This window comes from Terrapene carolina, unplaced genomic scaffold (assembly GCF_002925995.2).
Source record: "Terrapene carolina triunguis isolate 2854851 unplaced genomic scaffold, T_m_triunguis-2.0 Scaffold58, whole genome shotgun sequence".
Taxonomy (NCBI): Eukaryota; Metazoa; Chordata; order Testudines; family Emydidae; genus Terrapene; species Terrapene triunguis.
This window is the reverse complement of record NW_020664409.1, coordinates 62,916,113-62,935,348: the sequence shown is the minus strand read 5'-3', so window position 1 is coordinate 62,935,348 and position 19,236 is coordinate 62,916,113.

Sequence of the window (19,236 nt, the reverse complement as noted above, 5' to 3'; positions counted from 1 at the left end):
TCCAGGTGGTGGAGCAAACTAACCTTCTGCAAATGAAAATGAAAATACACAAGAGTTCTCCACAGCAATCTCTGATACATAACGGCACACTAGGCCACAAGTGTTCCCAATCCCACTGGCCCAAAACACAAGAAATCTAAGTTTATTCCTGAATCCCTTCCTTTTAAGAGGAGGACGTTTGTAGTACCAGCTGTCATCAGGTCAAGCAACCTCGGGTACAAATGTTTGTTGTTTACTTAGGAAAGACTCTGATGTTTACAGGAAACCTTCTGTGTCCTGAGAAGTTTGTAATAATAGACAAGTCCTATAAACAACACTATGTTTCAAAAGTCATATTTTAAAACAGAAATAATAAAAATACTACCAACGGATTATACTTTCATTGCTTTTTACCACAATATTCTATTACCCTAGCACCTATTTGGAATATTTCTAAGGCAGATGTATAAAAAGAAACTGCCTCTGTATGTTTACACTGTAACAGAACAGCTCAGGACATGTTTAAATGTATCTGACCCTGAAGTTTGACTGAGAGGAGGAAGCCTCTTATGTTTCAAAACCATTCTGGATGTTTCATATTACCCCCCGTTAGAATATTGTGCCGCAATCCATCAGTGCAATTGGAAAGAAATCTTGTGCTTCAACACTGCTCAGCAATGTTAAGAAGGTGCACCCCTAGTCTCATCTATTGTCTGCTTAAGTAACTAGGTTGGTGGGAGCCTAAATCCTGGCATGCCACAGCTGGACTTTGTTCAGTTGGAAAAAGCTAACATATAATAACCTATAATAATTGATAGGTTTTACTTATACAGGAAGTACTCCTGGCCACTGCTTTGACTCCAGTGACCTTACTGTCCCACACTTAAGACTAGGAAGGAACTTGGCTAGTCAGAATTTTGGTTGGCAAGGTGTGAGCTACTGAGAGTACATGAATCCTGGGGCAGGAGGCCAGCTGTGATTGCAGAGGCACATTTCAGCTGCTCGGTAAATATCAGACTTTATACGACATGTGTACTTTGTCAGAAAATTTCTCCTGATAACTACACCTGATCACAAACACTTCCCTTTGTTTCTCTGCCTGATAACATTCTGTGATGTGATGAGAGTGTTTAGTGTTGCTTATGCCTCAATTAGAAGTGCATGATCTCAGAGCTTAACAAAGCCATTGCTAACATCCTGGCTGAATCCAACCTTTTCTTTTGGAACTCCCATCCACTGACAGGTAAGTTCAGAAGACTAAAAGGCAGGTGCCTGTTTTCAGCAGTCAGAACGTGTCTTCAAAGCAACTCTTTCTGCATGTGGATCTGTTACACATATGCCCTGCTAACCCTGTTTTAAAAGAGCATTTCTCAACCTTTGACAGGGATTTTGAGGACAACAATCGCCTCTGCTGTTTTGATAGACTGGCCTTGTTCAAGTGACTTTTTGGAACGTGCATTCCGTATAAAACGTTTGGTCTTATTTGTTTAATTCACATTGTATTTAAGTCAACCTGGCTAGCATATTCTGCGTCCATTTGTACAATGATATGCCCTATTTTAGATAGTACATGGTATGCCCAAGATTTCCCCCAAAATAATTTGCATTTGTAACATTCTGGATATGGGAACATCATGCTGTCTAACCAACTACTAATATAACTCACACAGAAAGCAGATATTCAGTTATAAAGCAAGATAATAAAATATTTTCATTCTTAGGACCAATATACTGCAGTAGACTTTGTCCTTCTCCAACCAATATTAACTATATGATGCTTTCACACACATCCACCTTGTTTACATTATAATTTCTACTCACATAGGGGAAAAATATGATTCCCAAAACACAATATAGCAATAATCACTGGTAAGCCAAAAAAAAAAAAAAAAAAAAGACTGACCTGGCATGCAATATGCTCCTTGCCTGTGTGTAAATCCTATGTGGATGTGGATGATTTGATTTACTTTCCATATCAAAAGCAATATCTTTCCTAAGGCAATATTAGAATAGTTTTTAATGATAACAGACTGTGCAGTGATGACTTTTTTATATATAAATTTAATGATTTTTACCGTAGGCCTTGCTATTTGAAAACCTATATGAAATCAAATGAATGCCTGCTAAATACCCCCCACTATAGGTGAACGTGGATTTTAAAGAGATAGTGTCTTAATTTCACAGATTGCATCTACTGAATAGAGTGATGACAAGTTTAAGAAAGAATAACATTTCAGGATTAATGCCTTAAATTAACAATCCACAACCTTGTAGGCTCAATTGCAGTTTATCTTGTTAAAGATAGTCAAAGTTAGTATTCCGTGATCCTTCTTACATTTTCCAGGGTCTCTTGGCCTTATTAATTCAAATCTTACTTTCAATGTATGCATGTAGCCAAGATAATTATTAGAAGGAGAGATCAAAGCAAGCATATTATAGTCCTATTCCATTTTCTGCTGATGTGAGTGATCTGCCTCTTCTTTGATGTTGTATGCTTCTACAGTGAAAGTACAGAGGATAAAAATACTACACCATGTAATCTGGCATTTATCCCATGAGAGCAGAATTCCAAATTGTGACACATGTCAAGAAGTTAAAAAAAAAAAACTTGAAAGAGCCCTATGCTTTATAAAGCGACATACTCTGCATTTAAACACCATCAAACATCATTTTCCATTACAAATTTAGTCCCCAATATAAAATTCAAAGAATTTCTGTAACTTTAGTCAAAGAAAATGACAGCTATACTTTATAAAATAGCTACCATATTTACTACTAGTTACACTAAGACTGCAGCTTAGCTTTATTCAAACCAAATTCTTTAAAATCAAAGAGGGGTTAGAAAACACAAAAATAATGCCTTTGTACAAGCACAGATGCATCTCATGTACAACCTTCATCCAGTCATTGCCAGCTTGTTCTAGTTCAAGTTGGTGCTTTTGAACCCTGTGTCGGCTTCCGCAATAAGGTTGTGTGATTCCGAACGCTGAACCCAGAACCACGGCAAAGCAGAAACAACAAGCCAATTAGACTACTTGTGTGAGTAAGGGGAGAAGGATCTGACTCTCTCAGCTACTGTATATTTAAAAATCCATTGCCCCACATTACTTTGACAAAGGTCTGTCATAGTACCAGCATTACTGAAAGCTGAACTAGCCATATTTCTGCTACTGCAGCGTAACAGTTGATTATTTCAGTTTATGAAGAACACAGAGAATGTCTGCTGCTTTAGCATAACATTTGGCCTTCTTTGCTTTAGTGGAAAATGTCAGAAGTCTTTGGACAGTTGGAGACTGTATCCTGCACCATTGAAATCAGTGGGAGTTTTGGCATTGACTTCAATGGGTGCAGGATCAAGACCTGTGATTTTAATGTCTACAATATTGTACCTAGATATGAGTGAACTAGTTCATATAAAATAAGAACTTTGCCAGACCTTCACCCCAAATTATAACTGACTCCAAACAGAACCCTTTTTGAGATTTGAAAAGTGTGCTTAATTTATTTTTGCACACCTGTACACTTCTGAGTTCCATAGGGAGCAGAAGCAGAAATGTTTTTTTAAAAAGTCTGCTCTGCTGTTATTGAAGTTTTCCTGGCCTTACTGGGAGCAAGAAGTAGCAGAATTCTCCCCAGATGACCTATTTCAATAGGATTTCTATTTTATTTTTGCAGTCTCAAGAGGTTTGCATAATTTGGGAAAACTACAAACTTTGAAAAAGCAGCTGAACTTCTGAGAACTCATTCAAGCTGAACTCCAAACTGATTGAATTTCACCTTTTACTAGTAACATCTTACTTATCAGAAACTGGTGTCCATTTCTCTGACCCCATCATTTGAGAGAAGTATGCTCCATATCTATTGCTTTCCAGCTTCTCAGATATTTTCAGACTTCTGGCTCTTTATAGTTCTTTCTCTTGTGAGCTAGGAGGGTTGGGAATGTTTGTATGATTTTATTCCTTAGCTTTTCTTGGTACTTTTGCTATAGACTGAGGGCCATATCCTTAGCCCTGAGGGGCAGCCAAGGATTCCTCTGACACAGCCCTGTCGATAGAAGGTGACTGCCATCAAATTTGTAACCTTAGAATCCTCTTCAACTCAATATTATATTTGAATATCTAAGTAGTCTGAGGGGCAAGAAACACCCACTTCCAATCTATGTTTGGCCAGGAGAGTGCACCTGATTTCTTTCAGACTCTAAACTGGCCACAGTGATCCATGCTTTTGTAACCTCTAAGGTTGATTACTGCAATTCTCTGTACCTGAGAATGCGGCAGCCTGCCAGCTGACAACACAGGTCCCCAAAAACATATCACCCTCATACATGTCCCTCTGCATTGGTACTCCATTGAACACAAAGTCCAGCTCAAGGCTGTTGTTTTGTTGAGCTAGTCAGGAATTTTCCATCTGAATGGTTTTTCAATGGAAAATTCACTTTCTGCAAAATCAAAATTTTCTGTAGTGAAATTTAAATTTTGCCAGAAAATTACAGTTTTCTGTCAGGAAATCATTCCCAGCTCCACAGCAACCCTGTTCCTCATCAGCCCACCTGGCAGACTGCTCTGGTGCCAGGGCTTCTGGGATCCCAGCCCCTTGGCAGCTGAGAAGCCCTGGAAGTGCTGGCTCCTAAACTCCCAAGCTCATTGAGCTGCCCAGGTCCAAGGCTCTATGAGTCGCCTGGTTCCCTCACCAGGCAGGCTTCGAGGGCTCTGGGCAGCTCAGGGAGCATCATAAACATCTTTAAAAGATCAAGATGAAATGTCATTTTGACTGTTTTGAAAATAAATCCCATTTAGTAATACATTTCAGTTTTTCATTCAATTTTGGAACGATTTTTTTAATTGCAGAACTTCCCATGGAATGGGAATGTCAATGTCCAGCCAGCTCTACTGTTTTGATTTTCAAATCCCTGGATAGAAGCTAAGCCCTGCTTAGCTGCCTGAGAGGTTGTTGCTCCCTCTGCTCCCCAACCGCTCACAATGACTACCTTCCACTAGAACCATGAAACAAATATACTGCAAGAAAGAGACCTTTCATGGGGGCTGGCCTAAGGCTATGGAAATCACAGTCAGGTTACATAAGAATGACTGCTATTTTTGACCACATTCAGAACTAAAGGTAAACCCCACGTATTCACCAATGCTTAACACAACACTCCATTCGTATACTTTTATTTTCTCTCCTACTCTCTCTCTCTCTGTCTCTTTTACACACGCACACACACACATCGTCTGCCCCCAGCTGGCAGGGGAGGAAGAGAGAGCGAGAGAGCGAATTGCTGTCATTCTTTTACTCTCAGGAGGTATTAGATACTCCATTAATAGACTAGAAACTGAATAGATAAATAGCACTTTGCTGATCAAATTCTGTGTGCAATGCCAGCAGAGTAAGACTATGGATAATTTGAGTCACAAGCGTTAACTGCTCAGTTCTTTCACTCAGACACAGCACGATATTAGGGAGGTGTAGACTGTCACAGACCCAGTGTGTGAAGAATTCTTGGACTCACTGGCATGTAAGGGGAATACATCCACTTCTACACGTCTTCAGGTTGGGCTGAATTCTCCCTGACAGCATGCCTGGACAGCTCCCTGGCCAACCTTTCTCTGAATCTTTGGGGTGCCTTATGCCTCAGGACTGCATAGAGTGAATGGTCCCTGGGTTCCTTGGAGTGTACAGACTGCAATTGCATCCAGTTGTTGTGTAAGGCTCTTGTACCTTCCTTACTATGATACAGACAAACTTAATATGGTCCTAAATGATTTATCTAAGACCACACAGTTAGCAAGTGGTAGATCAGGATTTAGAGCTCAAGAGTTCTTGTCTCCAATTCCAATACCAATTTAAATAAGGTAGAGTTATATTGTAGTTTTTCTTTAATGTTATGAAAAATGTCTTGAAATGTCTTTAATGTTATGAAAAATGCATGCATGTGCTTCCCATGAATACACCACAACATGCATTGCTGCACAAGGGAAGGCCTTCTCTGAAGAGTGGACAGAATTCAGAAAGAAGGGGTGAAGTAGATGCAGATATTTCTTTCCCGTCACATTCCCTTCTGGGCCTACAGGTGAATGTGTGTTATTCAAAAATTAGGATGGGGAAAATTGCCATTTTTGCCTGCAGGACTGACCATGTAATGAGAACATGTCTTAGCCACGTAGTGGTGCATTCTCAGAACAGCAAAAAGATGATTTCACTAGTCAAACAACTGAAGCTTTAAATGCGAGTTATTTGTATCCTGCTGAGAAGAATAAGACTCATGAAAAAATGCAGCTGTATTAGAAAACTTTTTTCTTCAGAGATTCCGGAGAGTAAGGATGAGCATGTAGTTAGAGCACTGAACTGTTTTAGGTAATTTGGCTTCAGTTTCCAGTTCTGCCACACACTTTTTGTGTGACCTTGGCAAATCACCTCATTATCTAAAGCCTCATTTCTCCACCCTTCCCTACTGCAGAAGGCTGTTGTGGGGATATATTTGTTAATGTTTGCAAGGTGCTCAGATACTATGATGTTGGAGGAACCTTATAAATAGCTGTATTAAAAACTTTGTAAATCTGTTATACAGTTTTTGACTTGCCTTTGATAAAGATTTAATCTAAATTGTCCAATGGAGGGAAGCCATTCCCCAAATTCCAGCCTTCTGGGGTAGTATCTATACAGGCAATGATATCACATCTATTGCCACCTGCTTATTTGCCGGCAGCCAAATTCTGTCCCTATATTGAGGCATGCAGCTCCCAGTTAAGTGCAGTGCAGTTGCACACATTCCTCTCATGGCAGAAATTAGACAACAGCGCTTATATGCACAGGATTTCACTTTATAAAATATATGGTATTTATTACTAGTTATAATTACATATAAAGTACTGAACAATTCTGGGGCTCTTAATCTACATCCCATATCTGTAATTGAGAGTTACTGCAATAGTAGGGAAGACAGAGGCGCATAGGAACACACTTAACTATAAAAATATTTATTCCTTACTTTTTCTGAGTAAACTCCTCAGATACCTACATAAATGGTGCATAAAGCTTTCATGAATCAGGCCTAAGGCTACACATTTAAGTGGTCCCCACTGTATTCACATATAAACAGTTGCACAGTATATTAAGAACTGCAATAATAGCAAAATAGCTATAAAATATTAGCATGATTTTATTTTTCTTTTATGGCTTCTTGACTAGCTTGACTACTGATTTTTAGGAAATAACTAAAATGACAGTTAAACATTATACGAGGTTGGTGGTGGGGTGGGGGCTGGGAGGGGGGATATTGTATAGCTTTTACTTCCGTTGACTATACTGAAAGAAAGCTTCAGAGATAATGTCTGTGTCCTGGTTATACTGAATATATTCCACATATAGTCCTCCTACTTATCAATTAATTCAACTTACTTCCTCATCAATTCTCTTCCTACCCCCCCCCCCCACCCTCCAGTCCTGATGGTTTTATGACCTAGACCCAGGCGATACCCTTAGGCAGTCCATCTGATAATTGACACATTTTCTAACACAGTATAGTGATGCCCAAGTCGGTGCTTTCAGGCCGTGTCTTCAGCTTATTGGAGTCTGCAGCAGGGACTCCTTTTATCCCTCATACATCAGAATACACTGACAGCTCTCCCAAGCAGGGACGAAGCAGATCTCTCCCTCAGGAAAATGTATGCAAACACCTCTGGAACATTGTACTCGTTGCTAGGCATCACGATGGTGACATCTTTATGATAAACATGGTATGCAGAAGAAGGTCTAATAAAAGAATAACAAATTATTACATCCAGAGGGCAATTTTACAAGATTAACTGGTGTAATAAATTACAGCTGTAGTCAGAATACTGTGTTACCTTTTAAGGTATTTCACAGCACAGCCTAAATGAACTAGCCTATAAAAAACACAGAATGTATAGTAGAAAATAATAAAGCCGCACTTACATTTTTTTTAAACTAGTCATGATACCAGTGTGTGGTATTTGGCTTTTTGCATGGTAGCTTCAGCAAGTGCTTGCTGTAAAATAGGGGTATGCGTGCAATTCATGCCAAGATGATTATGGTTAGCATTATTTTGTATACTGCTGCTGGACGTTCAGTACCATTGCAATCTACATAATATCAATTTGAACAAAAGCCTGTAGCATTTTATTTCTAAAACTATTTTCATACATAAAACATTACAAAGAAAATGCCAGAAGCCAAATATCTTTCATACTAATTATCAAATATTTTGATTCTTTTTCTCTCTGTGTGCTTTATATATATATATATATGTATATATAAATGAAGAAAAGAGTCACCTATTTCTCTCCCCATCTCTCAATAGTTTTCTGAATATTAAAAATTTGTTCAATTCCAGATTTTACCTTTTAATATTGAAAGATTATTTCATTATTTTTAAACAATAACTGATGCTTTTTATTTTAACCCATGCCTTGCATTTTAGTTCAGATAACTGGAAAAAGGAATCTATCTTCCTGAATCAGAGGGAATATCCAATGTGCTATGCTGTTCTGTGCTATTTTTACAGTAAGACATCCATGAACGTTCGGATTTGCATTTCATTTGTAAATGAACGAGACTCATGTTTTTCTGTGGTTATTCTAGTCAGAATCCCAAGATTTCCCACAACCCATAAAAGACAGAGCCCACATCTGCAGTTCAAAGGCCGGGGCTGTATTACAATTTACCATAAAGTCTCATATGTTACTCTAACATAATACATTAACAGGATAACACTGCTTCACATTTGTAAGCTGTAACCCATTTGTAGCTGATTAGAAGGTCATATTCTTCCAGCGTCACCAATCTGGTATAAAAAGCTTTCTTAACTAAAATCGCCCAATCCCTTCATGTATAAAAATACAGACACTAAATTGGGCACTTCTTAGTGGTTTTAGACAAAAGTCCATTTGAAAGTTGTTCTGTACAAGCCCTCTCCTACCCTCTGATGGTATGTGTTGCCTGTCTCTCCCTGGTATAAAGGGTACAGTGTGCTGAACCATGGTCTTCCATAACTCACTGACTCCTATGGGGACTACATAGGACAACTAGTGCACTGGCCCCAAAGAACTATCCTTTCACAATGCTGCTCCTATGGGAGGAGGGGAAATTCAGTGTTGCGAATCTCAACAGTAGCACGTTCCAATAGATTAGTCAGGTAATTTTATAATAATTACATAAAGCCTTAATCCACAACTGGATGGATTGTTTTGTCAGCTTTATTGTAACTGGACCTGCATATACTTTGTTCACTTATGGTAGTGCCCACAATCTACTAGCTGCTTTCCAGACATTCTAGAAGGGTAAGTCCCTTCCCTTAGAGAAGCTCAGAATCTAAGGAGAAGCAGGTAGATGTTAGGGGAAGAGGGTTTTTGATGTACATGTCATCTCATAGGCTTTTTGAATGTACATGTCAACCTGATTTGTTGTAGTCAGCAGATAGTCTTAAATATGGACAAAGTATTGAGTTTGCAAATGAGCTCAAAGAGGTTGCACCATGCATAGGGGGAGTATGGAAGAAGGCACAGAAATGTTTGTCTGAAAAGCTGCCAAAAGGGTAGATCTAGTTAAGTGCTTATGGCCCCCATGACTATATGGTCCAAGAGCCACAAAAACATTAATATGTGTGTTTTCACAGCACCCCGTGTGTTAAAGAAGAATTACCATCTCCATTTTGTCAATGGGAAAGGGAGGCCTAAAGAGGGTGATTGACTTGTCCAAGGTCACACTAGAAGGAAGTCTGTGGCAGTGCTGGAAGTTGAACCTAAAATACAGGCCAATGTTTTGACCACAAACAATACCAGATTTACCATGGCACCAATGGCTCCATAGCGCTGGGCCCAAGCTCAGAAAGGGCCCATAACACTCACTTCCTCCCCTCTCGCAGCGCTGCAGAAGCGGAGGCTCTGAGAGCAAGCCTCAGAGCAGCAGGGATCCAGCATGGGAGCTGAGAACCCACGGGGCCCTGGGAATTGTAGTTCCTTGGCCAGCTCCCTGCCTATAGAGACAGCCCTGGAGCACGGAAGGAACTACATTTCCCAGCATTCCCTTGTCAGTTATCAACAGGAGAGGGAGTGGGGAAGCTGTGAGACCCCATGCACCGCAGCTTGCTGTGAATGGAGAGCTGGCTGCTAGAAGGGGTGGCACTGTGAATGGGGAACAAGTATGACCAAGTAGTAGAATGCTTTGGCCCAGATATCACCTCAGAAGACTTCCCCAGACTGGATTAGGGATGCTGGTGTGACCTCGCCTGGCAGCCCCCAAAGAAGGAATTGGGTGGACTAAATGGACAGTGCCCTTCTCTATCTGAAGCCTAGCAAGGGAGGTATGTGGATCCCACCAGAAGTTAAAATAAGTAAGGGAGGGAAGGCTCTACTAGAGGACCTGGGTCGCTTTAGATACAATACAGGAGGATTTCCACTTCTGCGCCATGGAAGCAGAAATTGGCTTTTCCTTTCCAGATAGGGTGACCAGATGTCCCGATTTCATAGGGACAGTCCCGATATTTGGGGCTTTTTTTTATATGGGCTCCTATTACCCCCTCACCCCCGTCACGATTTTTCACACTTGCTATCTGGTCACCCTATTTCCAGATTTATCTAATATTCAGAAAGGGAATCTAGCACCTGCCTTCCAGATTTGAACACCTTCAAAATTCAGGAGTGCTCAAGCTCAATTTAGGCTGCTGTTACTTCATTTCTCCCAAATCAAATATACTGATCCACTCTAATATGCTGTAGAAAAAGTAGGATAAAATTGAGCAACAAATGCTGGCATCATCCCAGTGCTAACTAGGGCTGGAATTGCTATTTTCAACAGCCATTACCATTTTTTTTAGTTTTGTTTGTTTAAAAAGAAGATAGTAATATTGCATTGGCAAATTCCCCACAGACACGAAGAGTGGAACAAAAGAATAACAAAGACACCTCAACTTTTCCTCATTTATGTAGGACAGTCTTATAATATGGATCCAGATATCCTCCAATCACACAAGCTGAAAATCGTTCCACTTTACTGCAGTTTTGTAAGCATGCGGGAACCAATCCTGTCTGTGTTCTGTGCACATCCCAAATTCCTACTGAATTCAGAAGTGCCTTGCTTTTGTAACCATACTACCTGATATTTTCAGCCCTTGTAAGCGAAGCAGGTTTACATTAAGTAATTGGGTGGTAAGCCTCTCAGAAAAAGTTAGGTGCTGTAGGAGGTGTTGCTTATTCACCTTCCTGTGAAACCTTCCTGTTACAATAGTCAACCAGTGCAGCATAGAATGCACTTTGCTCCTAGAGTCTAGAATGGGGTCCTTTGCTTCTATACATAGCCCATTAAAGACAATGAAAAGACTCCCACTCACTTCAACAGGCTTTGGACAGAACTGGTTATATATGGGGTAACTCCACTGGCTTCATAGGGTCCTGGTCCTTCAGCGGAGGGGGGCCATGTGAGCCTTTTGCAGAGCTGCTGCTCAGGGATGGAACTCCAGCCTCCAAAATCATTCAGGATGCTTTCTGCTTGACTATGTGCTAGCTGAGAGGTGCGTGGGAATTGGTGGCCTCTGCTGCAGGTGATGGACATCTCAGGTACTTAAAGCCATGGCCTAGAGTAGGGAAGTGCCTAACTGCAGAGTCTGCAGCTGCCTAGGGCCAGCACTGAGGATTTAGTGTCCATAGTACCGCCGTTGCAAGGGTCAAGCATGCTCAGCCTTGGAATTGCCACCCCTCCTTAGATTAGTAGCTACAGCTATCTAAGGCTGGCCCCATAGCTGTAGCCAGAGAAGCTGCAGGTGGCTCTGTGACTACAGGGGGCCATAAAGCTAGGAGCAGATAAAGAAACTGGAGTTAACCTCAAGGAACAGAGGTCACCCGTAGGAAAAGAATGTCCAGGGAAGCAGGGAAAGAGGAAGAGGTCAGGCTTGCAGGGGAGAATAGCGTCCAAGGTAGAAGGGAAACAGGCATGGGGAGAGGTGGTGGTGACCAGGTAGTAGACTAGCATGTAGATGGGAGCAGAGGGGGAAAAGCTGGTGACTTCAGGTTCCCAGGGGCTAAGTCCTCACTTTGGGGAAATGGTGTTTGCAAGTGGCTTGCTCAAATAGCAGGATGGGTGCTGAGAGAGGCATTTGTCAGAATTGATCAGGTATTTGCTGGCTGTGGAACTTTACTGAGCTGAGACCAGAACCATATACAGTGACTGGTGACATAGGGTGGTACTGGAGACATGGCTATAGAAGGTCTGAATGAGGAAGGAGATAAATCTGTGGGGAGTTTTCCCTGATCACTATGAAAGTTCTGCTCACTGTGGACACTGGTAAACCCACATGAGTGTACAGCTCAATGAGAAAAACTGGGGGATGCAGGAACTGTCTATGGCAATGCAAATAGTCACGCAGAGGTGTGTGATCAAAATGAAAAATGTCGCTGAGATTCAGTACCGGATATACTATGGCACCAATGGCACTGCCACACCAGGCCCACACTCAGAGTGCACAATGACTACATGGGAGCCCACAAATATGTTTGGCACTGGGGCCCACAAAAGGTTAATCCGGCCCTGACCACGAGACTAGGAGCAATGGCTGAGCAGAGGGGATGGGGGTGCTGCAAAGTGAGATGAAGTAGGTAGAGGCAAAGCTATATAGATCTTTCAAGGAGGTGACAAAACTTTAAAATTTGATGCAGTAGCAGATGGGGAGCCAGTGGAAGGATTCAAAGTCTGAAAAGACAAGATCAGAATCACAGGCAAGGAAGGTGATATTTTGAATGAACTGAATGGGAGCTATGTGGTTATTTAGAAGGCAGGAGGGGAGGAGGTTACAGTTACTGAGGTGGGCTTTAAAGGCCTGGATGAGATATTTAGTTGTTGAAATGAATGTGTCATCGAGATGCTGAGGAGGAAAACATGGCAGAATTCAGAAAGGGCTTGGATGTGTGGGGCAAGGGAGAGGGAGCTGCTGGAAACCCTGTACTCCTTAGCCTGTACTCCTTCATGCTTAGTGCAGGGGGAAGTACTTGATTGCTCATTCTAGTTCCTAGCTCGTATCAATAGACAAAATTTGACGCATCTATTTGAATACATGAATATTAGCCAAAAATATTCTGCAGCATTCAGATAGTTGAAAAGCCAGTCAGGAAGTTTTTGACTTTTTTTTTTTAAGATGCCTATCTGTCAAAATCAAAATTGTTCCTGGGAAAGGGATAGACTGGACAAATTTCCCATTTCAAAATTTTTTGAAAAAAATAAGGTTTGAAATTATTAAAACATCCCATTTTGATATTGTCTAAATAAAATGTTCAGTTTTTTAGGTTAAAATGACTTTTTGTTTCAAAATGTAAGTTAATGTATAGTAAAATAAAAACAAAAAAGTCAAAATCAAAACAAAAGATTTTAAAATTATCAAAACAAAATGTTTCAGTTGACGCAGTCTAAACTTTTATTTATTTATTTAAATTTGGGGGGGGGAGGGCTTTTTGGGTCCTGATTTTTTCCAGATTTCAACTTGAAATCATTTTTTTTTTGAAAACTCAAAAATTCTCACAAGATAGCCCAGCTCTAGCACCCATATTTGTGATTGCCAAGAAATGTAATATTCAGTTCACCCCTCTCGGGTTTCTTCTTTTCAAACAAAACAGGAATTTTACTAATAACTGAAATATCCCTACACTAAAAAGCTTACACACCCCAGAACCTTCTAATGCCATATTAGCTTCACAGAGGAAAGCCCACACATCCATATGACCTAATGCTGAAATATTCCACACCAAAAATTCCACAGACCATTGTGCTCTCATGCCAAAATATCCCTATATGAAAAAACCCAAGTGCCAAAAACCTTTTTAGTAGAGATATTAAAGATCATATGATTTATAAAGAAATCTATAATTTAAGAAGTAATAGGTGCTTGGCTGCAATTATGTTATCTATATGCTTATGAAACTGATTGCATGACCATACTGGTTTTGAGACCTATTTTTAGGAAAATGATAAAAACAATATTTAGGATCTATGGATTTTACTTATTCACAGAGAAAACTTGCTGCATAAGTAAGGTATTTACACAAAGAGGAATGTGGCTGGAGAAGGCAGCAAAATGTGTTTTGCATGTAAAACAAGTGTGTGCATAAGGCAAATGGACCTTTTTACTCAATACATAGTGCTTGGAACATAGATCTGAGGAGATATTTGCACAGGATCTTTATCTCAAAGATACAAAGGGGAGGAAATTCCTCACAATCAACAGCCATTCAAAGGAAAATTACTTCCAGGAAGAAAACACAGCTCATCAGCAGATCTCTTATCAACTCCACAGGCAATTTCTTGAACACAGAAGCTACTGTCATAGTGAAGCCAGCAGAGGTTTGGGAGGAAGCCAGTCACCAACCTACTGTAGAAGCTTGTAGTGGAAAAACACATACTGGAGACATTAATCTGTACCCTGGAATAGTCAAATGTGCCCTGAAATTGAACACATCAAATAAGTCAGAAGGATGCACAAGCAATTTCACCTGAAACAGGAAACAGCACTACGTTGGCGAGGATATTCAAAGTATGCAGAATTTGGTGCAAGTAGTGATTCACCAATGACCGTCACAACAAAAAAGAGTTATTCAACAAAGTCTGAACTTCTGAAACAAGTATGGAGTTTTTCAGTCTCTAAATCTGCACAGAGCAAGGACAAGAATAACCTAGAAATCTTGAGGTTGTACAGCAGAGGAGAAGAGTGTTGCATGGAGTAGTGCAAGGTAAACATTAGACTGTAGAGCCTGAATTCAGTGAAAAGGTGATGTAGAGTGGATTTTTGTCAACACATTAATGATACTGCAGTCTAAAACATCTCATAAACTTATGTGGTGGCTTCAGATAAACAATGAAAACCTGGGGCTGGTTTTCTTCAACATCTTTATTAATGATCTGGATGATGGGATAGATTGCACCCTCAGCAAGTTCACATATGACACTAAGCTGGGGGAGAGGTAGATACACTGGAGAATAGGGATAGGGTACAGAGTGACCTAGACAAATTGGAGGTTTGGGCCAAAAGAAATCTGATGAGGTTCAACAAGAGTCCTGTACTTAGGACGGAAAAATCCCATGCACCGCTACAGGCTGGGGACTGACTGGCTAAGCAGCAGTTCTGCAGAAAAGGACCTGGGGATTACAATAGATGAGAAGCTGGATATGAGTCAGCAGTGTGCCCTTGTTGCCAAGACGACTAACGGCATATTGGGCTGCATTAGTAGGAGCATTGCCAGCAGATTGAGGGAAGTGATTATTCCCCTCTATTCTGCACTGGTGAGGCCACATCTGGAGTGTTGCGTCCAGTTTTGGGCCTCCCACTACAGAAAGGATGTGGACAAATTGGAGAGAGTCCAGCGGAGGGCAACAAAAATGATCAGGGGGCTGGGGCACATGACTTATGAGGAGAGGCTGAGGGAACTGGGCTTGTTTAGTCTGCAGAAGAGAAGCGTGATGGCGAATTTGATAGCAGTCTTCCACTACCTGAAGGGGGCTTCCAAAGAGGATGGAGCTAGGGCTGTTCTCAGTGGTGGCAGATGACTGAACAAGGAGCAATGGTCACAAGTTGCAGTGGGTGAGGTTTAGGTTGGATATTAGGAAACACTATTTCACTAGGAGGGTGGTGAAGCACTGGAATGGGTTACCTATGGAGGTGGTGGAATCTCCATCCTTAGAGGTTTTTAAGGCCCAGCTTGACAAAGCCCTGGCTGGGATGATTTAGTTGGTGTCAGTTCTGCTTTGAGCAGGGGGTTGGACTAGATGATCTCCTGAGGTCTCTTCCAACCCTAATCTTCTATGATTCTATGAATGGTGGTTGGTGACTGTGGCACCCTGGATGTCATAGGTATTCAGCTACTGCCCAGAACTTCCTTCTGGGACATTTCACAACGGAGAAGAGAAAACTCAGTCAAGAGCCACTTCATCCTCTCCCACAAGATCATGCAGACAAGTCTGCAATTCCTCCCACATAAGTGATCAAGGTAGCCCCAAGTCTGATTAGTCTTATCTGAGATATAAATCGAAAGGCATTTTCTTGCAGTGAAAACACTACACTCTGTAACCATGCTGGACAATCCAAGTTAATCAACTGCTCACAGCTTGGAATAGTGCCAGTAGTTTAAGTTTTGCAGATTCTATAACTGAGGAGAAGAATCTTCTATCACTAACACTCCAGCCATCTCTCCTGCCAATTTATCTCTTGTAGGTCACCTATGTACCATGTTGATCTGTCAGACTGATTGGGAGGGAGGGAGCACAAGTCCAGGTGCCATTTTGTCAGATTGGCTAAACAATAAATTTCTCCAGATTATTCTGGAATCTCTTAGGTTCTGTTCAGTCTCTGAAAATAGGCCATCATGGTAGGTCCATTCATCTGACGGGAATGAGGAGAAGCTCTGGAGCGGTTGATGATCTGAGCCAGACTGAGGAATATTTGAACAATCACTTTCTGCAGTCTCAGATATAGAATATGTCCAGAGTTGAGTCATAAACTACCTGGGTTATTCCCATAATTGCCATGGAGACCAACAGATCCCATACAAATGGCAAAGAAGCATTGCTCAGTTCCAGGCATTTTCGCAACTCCAATACCAGGCCTAATAAGAAGGAATGTCAGCAAATAGAAAAAACCTTCCCGAATTCTCCTTGTCCTGAGAATCACATAGTAGGTATATCACACAAATGAATTCTTCCTTGGGATCAGGTTTCTCTCCACCTGAAATCAGATGCAAAAGGTACAGCCACACTCCCACCCTCACCCTTGGCTCAGGCTGGACTGAGTGCCCAGGCAAGACAAAGCTGAATCTGAATAAGGCCAGCAGAATCATTCAGCCTGGATTCAGTAATAAGTGCAAGGTCAGATGACTCATCTGTTGTTCCAGTTATATAAACACTAGATTTCTCCAGTTTCACACCAGCACGATGTCACTGATTTCAATGGCCCATATGTATAGGCGACCATTTCTTTTCCACATTTACAACTATTTTATTTTCTCCTGTTTTCTTTTCTTTTTAACAAATCAGGGTATCCCTTATTTTCAAATTATTTTATTCACTCTTACACATTCTTTTGTGCTGAACTGTTTATAACTTTTTATCAGACTTAGGTTTTTGCATAGCCTCACATTTAATGTTATCTGTATGGTCCTCCTATTCAATACTTCTCCAATAAACATCTGGTTTTATGCATGTCAAGTACTTGTAGTTCTGTAAAATATCTATGGCAAATGATTTCCAGGGCTTTCCTTTAAGGTTAGCCATTTGCAAATGGTACTTCAAAACTTGATTAAAACATTCTATTTTCCAATTGGCTTGAGGGAAACGAAAGGTAGAGAATCTATGCTTAATACCTCTTTCTTCCAGAAATCCTACAGATTTCACAGATGTGAAATGAGGTCTATTGTCAGAGTCTAGTTTTCAGATTTCCTTCGTAACTGAAAACTGTTAACAAGAACTAGGTTACTGGTGTCAAAGGGTACGTCTATACTTACTTCCTGGTCCGGATGTAAGCGATCGATCTTCTGGGATCGATCCCGGAAGTGCTTGCCGTCGACGCCGGTACTCCAGCTCAGCGAGAGGAGTACGCGGCATCGACGGGGGAGCCTGCCTGCAGCGTCTGGACCCGCGGTAAGTTCGGACTAAGGTACTTTGAATTCAGCTACGTTATTAACGTAGCTGAATTTGCGTACCTTAGTCCGAAGTGGGGGGTTAGTGTGGACCAGGCCGAAGTAACTTGGTAAGTAAAGGCTACTTCCAGCCATTTGCTGAACTAATTAGCTGCTGTAAAAACATAGCTGCCTGCTAGTGCTGTTTCACCAGGCTCAACTATGCCAAGGAGTTTGATACAATTGTGCCACAATTTTCGCACATGTTTTGTCATGCATCTGGCAAGTACCACAGAACTTTACAGAACTTTCACATTGTGAATACGTCTCTGGTCAGTAGAAATCTCAAAGCCTCATTTGGTTATGACAACTTGCAGTCTCCCAGAGTCATGGCTCCTCAACAGCTTTGGTTTAAGCTTCTAGGGTTTGTTGTTATGGGACAGCCAGCCAGGTGGACTGCCCTAGTGCTGAAGAGCCTATGACTTCTTGGGCCTGTGGCTCCAGGTCAGCCTGGGCCCCGTGGTTTCAAGGATCTGTGATTCCAAGGCAGTTTGCCAATAGGACTGCTTCTGACCCAGGGACACCAGGGCTTCCAAGATATAAAGCCCCGGGGCAGCTTTTCAGGCAGACTGCCCTGATTCAGGAAAAAAAAAATCCCCAAACTCTGAAATTTTCCCACTGAGCTCTACCACAAATTCACCAAATTCTACCAAATTCACGGTCCATTTTTGTCTATTTGGTCATAGGATTTTAAAAATCGTAAATTTCATGATTTCAGATATTTTAATCTGAAATTTCATGGTGTTGTAATTGTAGGGGATTCTGACCCAAAAAGGAGTTGGGTGGGGGGGTTGCGGTACTGCTAACCTTACTTCTGTGCTGCTGCTGCTGGTGGCGGTGCCTTCAGAGCTAGGCAGCTGAAGAGCGGCAGCTGCTGGCCAGGACCCCAGCTCTGAAGGCACAGACACTGCTAGCAGCAGCACAGAAGTAAGGGTGGCATGGTATGGTATTGCCACCCTTACTTCTGCACTGCTGCTAGCGGAGCACCGCCTTCAAGAGCTGGGCGCTGGACCAACAGCTGCCGCTCTCCAGTCACCCAGCTCTGAAGGCAGTGCAGAAGTAAGGGTGGCAATACTGCGACCCTCTTAAAATAACCTCATGACCCCCCGCCCCTGCAACTCCCTTTTGAGTAAGGACTCCCAATTTGAGAAACGCTGGTCTCTCCCATGAAATCGAGGTAAAAGCACTCAAAAGACCAGATTTCACATGGGGAGACCAGATTGCACAATCCATAACACATTTTTCATGGCCGTGAATTTGGTAGGGCCCTAGTCATCAGACTGTAAGGTATATTCAAATCACCAAAAGTAAACACCAGATACCATTCTTCAGCTGGTAAAATAGATCAAACAATAGAATATTTTTGTTTACTCTTTGTAAGTGTGCTTGATGCAAAAAGTCTCATCTATCATAAGAACGGCCCTACTGGGTCAGACCAAAGGTCCATCTAGCCCAGTATCCTGTCTTCTGACAGTGGCCAATGCTAGGTGCCCCATAGGGAATGAACAGAACAGGTAATCATCAAGTGATCCATCCCTTTGCCCATTCCCAGCTTCTGGCAAACAGAGGTTAGGGACACCATCCCTGCTCA